General features: G+C 38.5%; 1 long non-coding RNA gene across 1 annotated transcript; it reads left to right on the top strand.

Moving 5' to 3' along the window:
- The first annotated feature begins 476 nt into the window (after positions 1-476).
- LOC129634212 (uncharacterized) lies at positions 477-12,487 on the top strand. The gene is made up of 3 exons (XR_008705477.1): positions 477-742; positions 1,805-2,050; positions 12,255-12,487. It is a non-coding gene; the product is annotated as an uncharacterized LOC129634212 (long non-coding RNA).
- Positions 12,488-13,958: the final 1,471 nt, after the last annotated feature.

The raw sequence follows: 13,958 nt of genomic DNA, 5'->3' as shown, positions 1-13,958 counted from the left end.
TCATCCCTTTTACTCCCCTTTCCCCACCTTATCCTCTCTCCAAGTGTGTTGGGGGTCCTTCAGTAATATTGCTTCAGAAGCATGTTAAGAGTAGCAAACAATACTAGCAAGATGAAGCTTCTCCCCTGCAAACTCCATTTATTATTAAATAATGCAAAGAAATAAGGCTATTAGATTTCCTGGCTTGAATTTAAGGACCACCAGCATAAAAGGGAAACTGAGTGTTGAACATATGGTATAGCAGCAGGCTGAAGCTGAGATACTGAGAATTGTCTTTGTTCAGGTTGATATAACAGAACACAATAGTCTCAGTGGCTTATAAACAGCAGACATTTATTTCTCACAGTTCTGGAGGCAGGAAATCTGATGTCAAGGTGCCAGCATGGTTAGGTTCTGAAAAGAACCCTCTTCTGGATTGCAGATGACCATTTTCTCATTGTGTTCTCACATGGTGGAGAGAGCAATCATCTCTTCAATGTCTTGTCTAATAAGAGCACTAATCCTATCCACAGGAGCTCCACCCTCATAACCTAATCACCTTACAAAGGCCTAACCTTCTAATATGATCTTATTGGGGATTAGGGTTTCAATATATAATTTTGGGAGGGGGGCACAAACATTCAGTCCACAACAAGAAGAGAATCAAAGAGGGTGGCTGAACATCTGGAAAGGACTCTATAATGTTGGAAAGGTGATGTAAAGTGATGTTTCTGACCTCCTCTGGACTCAAGGGCATTCCCAGGTCTGTAATAATATGAGTTTACACAGTTTTTTTGCAAAAGTTCCTAGTCAGAGTGACAAAATAACATAGAATATCACTGTCAACACTTGGATCTGGAGTCATAGCCAAATGTCACCGTTCTCCATTCTGCATTCTCAGATAGATCCTGTTTATTCATATGCTGATTTTGAGCTTCCTGCTGGCTCTAGCTGATACTTTTGTATCATTGTTTGAGATCCAGAAGGAACAGAGATAATTTATCCAAGACATATCTTTGCAGAATTATGTTAAACTTTTCTCAAAAATATAATAAATGCTCACTGATAAAAAGTAAAGAAATGAAAAAGAACATATATGACACAAAAATCACTCTAATTCCTACATTCAAAGGAATTCCTGTATTATTACCTCTTGCTAAAAATCTCGCTGTAGAATTGATGCTTTCTAATTGTGGTGTTGGAGAAGACTCTTGAGAGTCCCTTGGAGAGCAAGAAGATCCAACCAGTCAATCCTAAAGGAAATCAACCCTGTATATTCATTGGAAGGACTGATGCTCGAGCTGAAGTGCCAATACTTTGGCCACCTGATGCAAAGAGGCAACTCATTGGAAGAGACCCTGATGCTGGGAAAGATTGAGCAAAGGAAAAGTGGGGGGTGGAGCAGAGGGTGAGATGTTACGTAGCATTACTGATGCAAAGGACATGAATTTGAGTGAACTCTGGCAGATAGTGGAAAACAGAAGAGCCTTGTAGTCCATAGGGTTGCAAGGAGTTGGACACAACTTAGCAACCGAAGAATAACAACAACAAAACCCTCAAAACGTGATAAATTTAAAAAGGAGTCATTTATTAATACTCCTGCTTTTACAAGTCAGCTGGGTAGCACTTCTGATGTGGACTGGGGACGGCTGATTTCAGCTGGGCTCCTTTTTGAATCTATCATTAGCTGATGGGGAAGCTGGGGGCACCTGGGAGCTTCCCAGTGTCTGGCTGGTCTAGGATGGCCTCAGCATGAATAACTTGTCCCTGTTCCACACAGTCTCCCATCTTTTAGGAGGCTAACCCAGGTTAATTTTTCCTCCAGGCGGAAGTAGCATTCTGAGAGGGAAGGGAGAAATGTTTAAGTACCCTTGAGGCCTAAGCTGGTAGCTGGCACCATGTCAACTCAGTTGAATTCTACTGGATATCTAAGGGTAAGGAAATAACCTTTAATTCTTGGTGGTAGATGCTCCAAAGACACATTGCAAAGGAAAAAGTGGAACACTGAGGCTCTTTCTACAATTAACCTACAACTCCTTGAAATTTATGTGTATACAGAGAGATAAGTAAGGTAAGTAGAGAAATATTTATATGAAGATACAGATAAACATAAAATTCAAATCTAAAACTAGTTATAAAAATTTATATACATGAAATATATGTATAAGTAACTATGCTTTTAAATATTAATCATTACATAAATTATAATATATAAATGTATAATTATATAATGTCTAATATATATTATAATTATAATTGTTATAAATAATATATACATAATTTATATACTAAGATTATGGACCATAATATTCTGAATTTATTTCATGCTCTACCAGAGCTATTTTTTATTTTGTAAAATGTTTGAAAATATTATTCTAGTGGTATAAAATACCTAATTGTATAAATAAGCTATAATATTTTAAACTATGTATGAGCCACTTTTATTTATTTCATTCAGTTTTTTCAAACTTTCATTCTATTTTAATTATACATTATGGTTAAAAAAAGGCAGTGAGCAATAAATTCTCTTCAAAATAAAATTAAATACTTTTGTAACATGATAAAACACAAAAGGCAATGATCACAAATAACTTAAAAATATAAAATATTCACTAAAGAATTCACAAGTAAACAAACGATAGTAAAATGTAAGCCATAGTAAATAGTTCCGGGAAAGAGGGAGGATGAATTGAAGATGTGGTTGTCTCCTTGTCTTGCACGAGAAAAGGCCTTACACAGTATCTTTGTATATGATTCTACTCTGAAGTACATTGCGTAGAGAAAGTCTCACATATAATGCCATACAGAGATGCAAAAATGCCGTAATGGGCTTATTTATAAAAATAACAAAGCTGGAAACATTCAAAACGCCTATCAACAAGAGAAGAGAACAATACATTACGTACAGCAGCAAAAACTAATGAACTCCACTGTAGTTCGGAGCAGAGCTCTGACACCAGGCTGCCCAAGTTCATACGGAACGCCAGCTCTTAAAATCTGCCTGACTACCGGCCACATACTTAGCCACTCCTTATCACATTTTCCATTTTCCTCATCCCAAAGGTGAGAATAGTAATAGGATCTACCTCATTGTTTCTTGTAAACAATACTTGTAAATACATGTGAATTATTTATAATGGTCCCTCACACATAGCTCTCAAATGCTGCCTATCATTTCAGGAAGGGCTTTTTGTTTGCTTGTTTTGATTTTAGTTGTTTTTTTTCTTTTTTCCAGATGAGGAAGAAACATATTTTGTTATCACAAATCAAAAAATTGTTAGGTGATGTCATTTTTATCCATCTTGCCTTCAGATACAATTGTTCCCTCCTTGGAACTTTGTAGTTCCTTCTGCCTGGAATGCCTTTCACTTTATCCACCTAGTACTTCATATATTTTCTCAAATTTCGTGTTCTCAGTGAAGCTACACTGATTATGCTGTTCAGAATTGCAGACCCAATCTCCATCGCTGCTAGTTCTAATTTCCCCTACTCTGCTCAATTTTCATTCCCCATCTCATCTTCTAAAATACTGTATATTCCCTTTTTAGTTACCCTTAGTGTTTAGCACCTGTCCATTCTCTAGAATCCAAGCTCCTTATGGGCTGGGATTTTTATTTTGTTCAATGTGAATTCAGAAAACTAGAAGAGAGTCTGGCACATAATAGGCACTCAAATTTTTTGTTAAATGAGTAGATTTGAATTCTTACCTAAGAACTATCTGGTTGCAGTCTTGTGAAAGTCACACAAGTGTTTGAGCCCCAGTTTCCTTCTCTGTTTTTTGGAGGTGAGAACACTTGTGTTGGAGGTTTGTTGTAATGATCCAAGGTGACACCTCGGAGGTAGTCCATACAGTTCTGACACATTTATGGGGAGCAGAAAAGGTAACATCCCCTCGCTGCCCTCCCCTTCTCTTTCCCTACATTATCATCATCCACAGTTTCCATTCAAATTACTGAGCTGGAGAAGGAAATGGCAACCCACTCCAGTATTCTTGCCTGGAGCATCCCATGGACAGAGGAACCTGGTGGGCTCGCAAAGAGTCAGACACGACTGAGACTAACACTTTTGCTTTATAAATAATGTGCACTATAAAGTTAAAATCTCAAGCATGGATTAAGTGCTAGACGTACAGAGGAAGGCCATGTTATGGGTGAGGAGGGGGGAAGACAGGGAGAGTCCCTAGAGGAAATAGGAAAGATAAGAGTGGAAGGTCAGGGAGTGTGGAGAGCCTGCGTTCAGGTTTTGGATTGCTGATGTCCAAGTGGATGCCTTGCCAGTGCTTAGCTACTCTCAATTTACTTTCACGTATGAAAATTGGGGATAATAATATCTTCTTTTTGAGTTTGAATGGGGAATCAAATGAGGTAATTTTTGTAATAGCATCTGGACTGTGCTGTCCCACAGAACTTGAAAAAAGAGAGTTAGTTGAATCTGAGGAGGCACTCGGTTCTTACCTAGATGAGGAGAATTTCAACATTGAGAGAAGGTGGAAACAGAAGAAGGAAACAGAGAAATTTATAGATGCAATGAGATCCGAGACATAGATGGAGTCCATTTTGGTTCTATGAATTTTGCCTTTATATGCTTCTATAAGAATTCATGAGAATAAAAACATTTGTTTTAGCCAGACAAGGCTAAAGGTCATCAATTTCATGTAAATGTCTGAAAGTATTCAGTGGACGGCGGCAAACCTTAAGAGCATTTTGAGCGTGGAATTCATAAGGTGAGAACTCTGCTGTAGTGAGACTGAGTAATATGACAGCAACTGTGCAGGCTCCACTGAAAGAGAAGAGGCTCCAGGCAGTGAAACCAATCCCTACTGGGCGCCTGGCGCTTAACCAATATTTGCTGAATTAATTGAATATTAAAGCATGTATTTGCATTTTGTTAGGTGCGCTATTCACCATTCTAATTGGTGTCTAGAGACATTATGCACGTGATAAAGCTTTGCTTACTCTTTCCATCTCTGATGCATGTAATGGGAATGAAGAAAACGGACATTTCCAGTGACTCTCAGATTGACATACTGTCTCCTCTTTGCCTCATTTGAAATGCAGTGATTGAAAGTCAAATTTAAAGGCTAGAGAAGATTGCATTAAGTCATTAAATAAAATGTCCCCTGAGGCCAAAGGTATGATGGGATGTAAATAGCCACTTGTCAGCAATATGGGATTAACCACCTTAAACCTTTTCCTTTTTTTTTTTTTTCCTAACAAAATGATGGGTCTTGCAAAATGGAGCAGGCTTCTGGTTTGAAGTGATCTTTTGTTGACACTTGTGTGCCCTAGTGGAGCTGGCATCCCAATTTGTTGAGTGGGCGCTCAGCCAACTTGCGAATGGGCCTGAGCACAGGCAGCCGGTCTTTGTGACTGACGTGCATTGATTATGCAGGATGTCAGGATAGTAAAGTTGAAATGGCCGTCTGTCCTCGGCTTCTGTGCTGGCCATGGAAGGGATGGGCTGTCAGGAGTCCAGCTTTCAGCTCAATTAATTCCAAAAAATAAGAATTAGCTTCTGCAGTGAATTGCCGCAAATTAATATGCTTAGGAAATCAGAATCGGTAGTCCTCCAAAAGACAGAGCAGGCTCCTTCACTTTATGACTGTTTTTGTATAAAGCAAAGGACAGACTTTATAATTTACAAAAAGAAAAAAATCACCCCACCCCCACCCCCAGGTTTTGTTATTTTGCAATCTCTCTCCCTGCCATGGGTCTGGTTCTAAGCAATAGCTGAATTTTACTCATGTTTTCTAAGACAGCAAGGAAGTCCAGGGCACTGCCGTTTTTAAGTCTTCTGATTTTTTTGTGTGTGCTTGCTCTGATGAAAAGAAATAATCTAAAGGCACAGAATCAAAACTTCAGCTGTTGGCATATTAAGTCAAATGTTCCAGTTCTAAAGATTCTGGAAGTGGCTTTCTAAATTTTGGGTCTCTTCAGGTTCTTTCTAAAGAGCCCAATAGACGAATCTTATTTACCCATTCCAGAATGCATGTGATGATCTCTTGGGTTTGTATTGTATTGAACCGGCTCCATCAGACAGTAAACTGCTGAAGGGCATCGTCCCTTTTTCATGGACCTGCCTCTAGTCACTAACATTGTCTGGCATTTGCCAGGTGCTTGGTAAATATTTTTTAAATCAATGTACGCAACTCATTATGCAGGATCTGTTTGGAGGGGTTCAGGGGACTCAGAAGAAGGCAGCATGGGGAACAGAAATGCAATTCACTCAACTCCTATAAAGCACCAGGCAAGCGCTAGGTTCTTTATACATACCTAGGTATTCCGTACCCAGCTTTTAATGAACAGCTTAGATGTCACTGTCTTTACTCAGCAAATCTTCAAAATGATTCAGGTCTGGTTTACTTGTCCGTCCTATACGTCCCCACCTGTCAAGTCTATTCTAATTGCTTATATATAGGCTCTGCCTCCTCACAGGACTGCAAAACCCACGAGGGTGGGAACAGCATCTTCCTTGTTCACTACTGTAGCCTGAGGGCCTGCGATATCGCCTACTTCTTTAGTCTCTACAGTGGGTTGTTTGGTTTCGTCTTTACAAGCTTTCCATGATGGAAGCATTAAAATTCAGGCAAGAAAAGTGAGGTTCATAGTTTACATGACTTAAAGTCAAGAAGCTTATAAGTGGCAATTGTTCTTGCTGTTTAGTTACTAAGTTGTGTCCGACTCTTTTGTAACCCCATGGACTGCAGCCCCCCATGCTCCTCTGTCCATGGGATTTTCCAGACAAGAATACTGGAGTGGGTTGCCATTTCCTTCTCCAGGGGATCTTCCCGACCCCAGGATCAAACCTGCGTCTCTTGCATCTCCTGCATTGGCAGGAGGATGCCTTACCACTGAGCCATCTTGGAAGTCCTATAAATGGCAGAGCCTGAATTGAATCCAGAGCTAGCCCCAGTCTACATTGTTTCAACTATTCAACACTGCTCTGCTACTTTATGACAGTAATGGTTCTGTGCCTAGAGCATGTGAAATGTTCATGCAAAGAGAAAAATGTTACTAGAGATGATGTGCTCAGGGAAGCCCACAGATCTGCCGCCTGAGATACAGAAGCTTGCAGTCTTATGTTGACCATTCTTAATATAGTAATGTTGCTCCCGTCCCTTGCAACTGCATCTCCTTAGCTTTATGTTTGTTTTCAATATTTCATTTATAAAAGTAAACTCAGTGCCTGGACATCTGGGTATATAGGCAAACAATAAGATATCATACATTTCAATTTCAACATGAGCCGGAGGGACTCTCTATCAAATCAGGCAAAAAGCCTGACTGGAAAGAAGGGATAAAATTTTATCAAGAGAATATATTAAAAAACAGATGGAATTGGGAAATAGGTACAAGAACAAATCATACACGTGGTACCTCTGCTGCCCCTAACTATATTGTTTAAGCGTATACTACAGATTCCTAAAGCCAATCTAAGGACAAAATAAAAGAAAAGTGGACAAACATCCTCAGGGTAACTTTAAGTTAGTCTGTTAAGTCTTTTCCTAGTGCTCCCTGTTGCATAGTCAGAGTCCTAGGAGACAAGAAACAAAGTTTCAGAATTTGTTTACTAGCCTAATAGGAAAAGAAGATAGAGAAATAGGGAGGGAGAAACAGAATGCCTTCAGGCTAATGTTACTCAGAGCTACTATCTTTACTAAGGTGGAAGAAAGGGTAACAAAAAAAGTTTAAATTTATGTCTTCTGCATATCAGCCATGACACTTTTTGAAAAACCTTCAAAGATATTTCAAAGGTCTCCATTTGTTATCATCTTGGAATAAACATGGCTGAAAAACAAACTGTGCTTTCAGAATTTGTCCTAATAATGCACAAGACGAGGGGTCCAGGTTGATAAGAGTTCTTTTCTTTAATATACTGTAAAGCACATTTATTTTTTAAACCTCTGCCTTGTACATTACTATGACTTGAGAAGAAATTTGAGATTATTTAGCCCAACATTTCACTTCAAAGATCAAAGGTTTAAACATTTGACAACATTAAGCAACTCTTCCCGCCATGCCCTGCTATCCTGGATCCCTAAAAGAAGTTCTAGATTTAGTGTTGGTTTTATGGCAGAGATACCACCTTTACCTGACTGGTAGTTCTCCCCAGAGGGTCGAAGTTCACAAGACGTTGGTCAGCCTTGGGTTATGTCAGTCCCAGTTTTCTTGACCTCTTAAACCAAGTTGAGGTGGTATTACTTGGGCAATACTATAGAGTTCCATGCCCCAGTTTATAATATTAAGTATCTATTTCTCTGCTTCTCAGGTGGCTCAGTGATAAAGAATTCACCTGCCAAGCAGGAGAATTGGATTCGATCCCTGGGTTGGGGAGATCCCTTGAAGAAGGAAATGGCAACCCACTCCAGTAATGTTGCCTGGAGAATTCCATGGCCAGAGGAGCCTGGAGGGGTTACAGTCCACAGAGTCATAAAAGAGTCAGACATGACTGAGTGACTAAACAGCAACAAAATCTATTTCTCTGTCTACAATAATTACTGGGGCATAGTAGGAATAGGCACAAGAAGGCACATATAGGAAAAGAGGAATATAAAAATACATAGTTTTTATTACATTCATGTAAAATAGGGGCATGGGTAGGGGCATATGGGAATTCTCTGTACTAGCTTTTCAATTTTTTGTAAATCAAGCTAAAAAAATAAAGTATATTTTGTAAACAAATAAGTAAGTAAATAAGTAGTAAAGGCTGTAATCTGCAGGGTTTTTGCTGCCTGAATTTTCCCTGGTCCCTTAAATGTTTTATTCTAGGTCCAAAGCTGCTTAGCTAACTGAAATCCCAAGTTGATACCTACAGGTAGAAAAAAACCTGTTAGTTCTCTTGTAGACTAAATAGAAACCTCAATCCCTAGTGCTTAGAGCTACCTTTAGGTAATATTCTGCAAAAAAGAAAAGGAAAGAAACTAACAACAAAAAATGGTAGGGTCTTGTTTGAGTAACATGGTCTCTGAATATTTTTACCTTAAATCTTGTAGGGTAGCATAGATTTCCTGAGGCCAGCATTTATAGTGATTCTTTTACTCTCTGAGGCTTCCAAGTAGGATGAATTTTATGTGCAATTATGGAGAAGAAAATTATATTTATATAGGGATCACGCTTTGTTGTTATCTTCATGATTATGAACCAAAAAAACTAAAATTTGTTTGCATCCTAACCAGAAATAAATAAATAAAGCTACTAAGAACAGGGAGTATGATTTAGGAGGAGAATGACAAAAAAATCGTTGTTGTGTTATTTTATGTTCAGAAAATGAATACATCGCTGCTTAACGTTATGGAGCAATATAAACCAGCTTCGGCTATTTCTCTTGAGGAAAGCGATGAACTGGTTGAAAGTAAAAAGGATGCAAAATAAATAGCACAGTTAACTGACATGCCGTCCCCTCAGTCGTGTGTCTGTGCATTATGTGCATCAGAGATGTTTTATTTTGTTAGTATGTACCAATACATTATTCAGAAATATTATGAGCTCATATTCAGAACTATACTTCTAAAAGAAATCTGCACTGAGAGCAAGAACCCATAGCATATTAAATTTATAGGATGTGGAGAAGTTAATAAATCATTTTTTATTAAGGCTAGATTTCCCCCTTTTCTTTGACACAGTGATATATGCATGCAACTAAATATTGTAAACCCAATATTTGGGTGCATGTGGATGAAAGTAAAAATATTCAGCTATTAATAAAAATTATTTCCTAAGGCATATATATTCATGTGGGGGATTAGTTCAGTCTGAGCTCTATTCTTTTAAAAAGAACATTAAAAGGCAAAGTCCTTGCTGCTCAAGTCACCTTCCTCCAGCTCCCTACTTTGCCTCTCTCAGCTGGAAAACCACCTCAATTCTCTCCTCTATTTGGGATGACAAGACCTCCTGATCCTGTGACTTAAATGAAAAGCTGAAAAGGTTCTTATTTCCTCTCGTACAGAGTCAGCCATTTTGAACACATTTGTATTCACAGTGCTGTTCGCAGTCAGACCAGACTGCATTCCACACGCCGCGTCTCTGATGCTGGAATCAGGAACTGGCCGTGCAGCCGGTCCTGGCGCAGCTGAGTTACCTTCACATCCATCTCTCCCGCAATCTGTAGCCGGAGGACACGCCTGGGGACCTGGGCACTGCGCTTTGTGCAGGCTCTCCCCCTTGCGTTTCCTTACAGATGTGAGCAAAGGAGAATGCAAAATGGGGCATTTTGACTACATTAATAAATGCAGGCATGAATGTTGTGAGTGGTACATAGTAAGTGAAAAACAACCAAAATCAGCCTTGGCGAATTATGTAAGGGATGTGGGTAAATCTCCTTCCTCCCTCTCTTCCCAAATTCTACTTTCTCTCTGTGTTCTTAAGAAAGGCATTTGAATTCAGGTTCCCTGTATAGCATGGTGATTGCCCACATATAATCTAATTTTTTACCACATAAATATAGTTTTCCAAGAGTGCGTGCATGTACGTGTTTGCATAAAATGACTCATAAACTACTGAAAGTCCCAGGAGAAGTGGAAGCGAGTATATAGGCATCCTCCAAAGGCAAAATGATTCTGATGCTATTTACAGTGCCGAGACCTTTTAATAGATTATAGACTGTAGGTTATATTTTTCTTAGGGAAGGATGTTAGGGGTTGAAATACTACTCTCCTGCAGCATTATTGTGAAGTTATGAACCTCTGAGAGAGGTGGTATGAAGTGATGCTTAAAAGAACACACTTGTGAACCACACTGTCTGCTTGAACTGTAGCTATACCACACCCCAGTTTTACGGCACCAGCAAAATTTCATAACCTTCCTGTGTTGAAGTTTCCTGTCCTGTAAGATGGGAATCTTAACAGTCCCTAATTCATAGAACCACTCTGAGTTCTCCTGAACTCCAGAAGGAGTTAAATGAATTTCAATGAGTAACCTGCTTAGAACAGTGTCAGCCTCATAGTAAGGACTGAATAAGCAATGGTGACTGTTACTCCTTTTGGGGACAGAAAAATGGTCTGATTCACCTCAGCCTCTACCCTCACAGTAATAGATCTCAGCATCACCATTTCACCATCTAGGGAAAAATAGTGGTAAGTTTATCCCAGATTCTTGGGAATATGCAGATGTAACCATGTGGTCCTTGTCTTCAAGGAAATTAGAATATGATGGAAAATAAGGTTTCCAGATACTAATATGACAAATGTATATCCTCCCCAAACCAGGTGAATATTGAAGTAGGAATAAATATCTCATAAATCACTCTGGGAAAATGGCACCAGAGCTTTAAAATTATGAAAGTCAAAGCAGAAAATTACCTAACTGTGAATGAGTATTAGTATCTGCATGACTTGTTTTAAGATCTTTCTTATTTTGCAATAATCCTTCTTCATTCTACTGTAGAAAACACTGTTTCCCTTAATAGGCGTTAAACCAACCACTAATTCCTCCGGTTTCCTGATCAATAGCAAAGTGAGTGCATATGTACATATTTTTTCATGTTGGTTAAAACTCTGTGGACAGATAAGTTATTTCCCCTCTGATGCTGTTTTTATATTCAGGTCTTCTAGGTATCATAAGAAACAAAATTAAGAGTAATATATGTTCATTTTAAAAATAAGCCAAACTAAGCTATAAAATTTTAGATGCCTTTGAGTGTACCTCAAAGAATGTGACATCAGCAGTTATATAATTTTATTGCTGATGTTAAGTCTGTGACAAACTCTCAGCTACAGTTTGCTCTGGATGTCGGAAAATGAACCTTATGAATTTTAATGCCTTTTACTTTTGACATTGATTTATGTTTTGTACAGCTGTACTTTTCTATACACTGATATAAATAAACAGCATCCTTAATAGAACATTTGGAAAATGCCTTGTTCTAAAGTGTTACTTTTTAAACATCAGCTGGAGGTTGTTTAAGTAATAATATTCAAAGTGTGTACACTAATCACAACAATTTGAAGTGATATAAAGATGTCTATAAATGTTTCTGTGTTTGTTTTACAGATTCAAACTTTTAGGTATGAAAACAGTGTTCAAATAAAGCTGCTAGAGGTGCTTTCTAACACTGCCAAAAACAAAGATGACATGATGATAATCTAATAGACTTAGAGCCAGCAGCTGACAGTGAGTCATTTAGATAGGAGGCATTTGTGCTCATTCAAGGGCAAAGCTTGGCCTCTAAGATGGGGGAATAGAGGACACAGAAAGGGATATTTTTCTGTACACTTTCTGTTTATGATTTATGCATCATTAGATGGCATCTTAATGAATTTGACTTTATTCACATAACAGGCATTTGAAAATAAGTTTTATGGAAGTTGTAAGGCACCCAGAAAGCACAAACTTGCTCTCTTCACTACTTCATGTACTCAGTTGCTTCAGTCGTGTCCCACTCTTTGCAACGTTATGGACTGTAGCCTGCAACCTATGGACTGTCCTTGAGATTTTCCAGCAAGAATACTGGAGTGGGTCATCATTTCTTACTCCAAGGGATCTTCTCCACCTAGGGATCGAAACTGAATCTCTTATATCTCCCACATTGGCAGGTGGGTTCTTTACCACTAATGCTACCTGAAAAGCCCGATGTAATTGTTACCATAAACCAACTTTTAAATGAACTTAATCTTACCTTCTCTTAATTGTAGGTGATGACCTCAAAGGCAAGGGAAAGTCTCCCTCATAAAGAGATTTTGGTTCACATAGCCCCCAAATCTGTTGTTTACAAGTCTCAATGATCAAAGAATTGTTTACAGAAATGAAACTGTCTATGTGTTATCATGAACGATCCATATACTTAGCAGGTATGATTTCACTCCTCAAAATGCAGTTAAAAGAACTATCCTGTTCATTTACTGAGTCAGTTAATATGCTCTGTGTCATCACACACCCAGCTACCAGGAAATAAAAATGCCGATCATTTTTAAGGGAAACTTTTCACTCTTGTTAGGGTAATATAAGAACCGCAGTGGTCTCTAGAATATTTCGAGAAAGTCTTGAGGGTTCAGCTGGCACTGATCACTAATGATATTACCCCGTCTTTAAGTTCCATGCACTGTTTTGTTTTTCCATGCACTGTAAACTCTTCCAATGAAATAGAAGACATGTCATATGCAGTTGAATTGTGACTCCCCAAATAATCTTTCCCTAGGTTAGTTTTCTGTGAAATGGTGGACATTGTATGTTAGTCACTCAGTCGTGTCCGACTCTTTGTGACCCCATGGACTATAGCCCTCCAGGCTCCTCTGTCCATGGAATTCTCCAGGCAGGAATACTGGAGTGGGTAGCCATTCCTTTCTCCAGGGCATCTTCCTGACCCAGGGATCGAACCCAGCTCTCCTGCATTGCAGGCAGATTCTTTACTATCTGAGCTACCAGGGAAGTCCTATGGACACTGTGTACATGCTTACAAAATATTTTGTGTGGTTTCTTAGCAGCAAAGAACTAAGGAATTGACAAGAGCACTGCTAGCCCATATGGCAATTGAGGGAAAGATTTCCTGCCCTAAGACATTTCAGCTTCTTCTGCTGTAAATTGTCTCCAAAGCAAATGGTGCCCCCTAATTGAAAACAATTGTACAACTGCATATGGCATCTTGGTAGAGCTTGGAGATTTCTTTCTAACTTTGTTTTTCTCAATACTACAGATGTTCAAATTATGGAGCTGAAAGAGGTTTTATGATAATTTGACAGTTAGGAAAACTGAAACACCATAGTAAGAGGAGTAATCAAATCAGTTGGTGAAAGATATGGAATTAAGACCCATATCTCCTTACTCTTCATTGTCATATTTTTCCATTTTGACAAAAGTCTAAAAAACAAATATAGGCTTAAAAAATCCTAAACAAAACAAAAGTTATAAACATGATTATTAGAAAGTTAACTTCATTTTCCAAAGATTCATTCCATTAAAAGTAACAAAAACAAGTTCCCTATGTTATTTTAAAATACAGCTATTTTTCCAAAAGCATATGTACATGAACTTATAGGAATGTGTTTT

This window comes from Bubalus kerabau, chromosome 19 (assembly GCF_029407905.1).
Source record: "Bubalus kerabau isolate K-KA32 ecotype Philippines breed swamp buffalo chromosome 19, PCC_UOA_SB_1v2, whole genome shotgun sequence".
NCBI lineage: Eukaryota > Metazoa > Chordata > Mammalia > Artiodactyla > Bovidae > Bubalus > Bubalus kerabau.
Note: the sequence above shows the minus strand (reverse complement) of the source record. Positions and strands in the feature narration are given on the sequence as shown.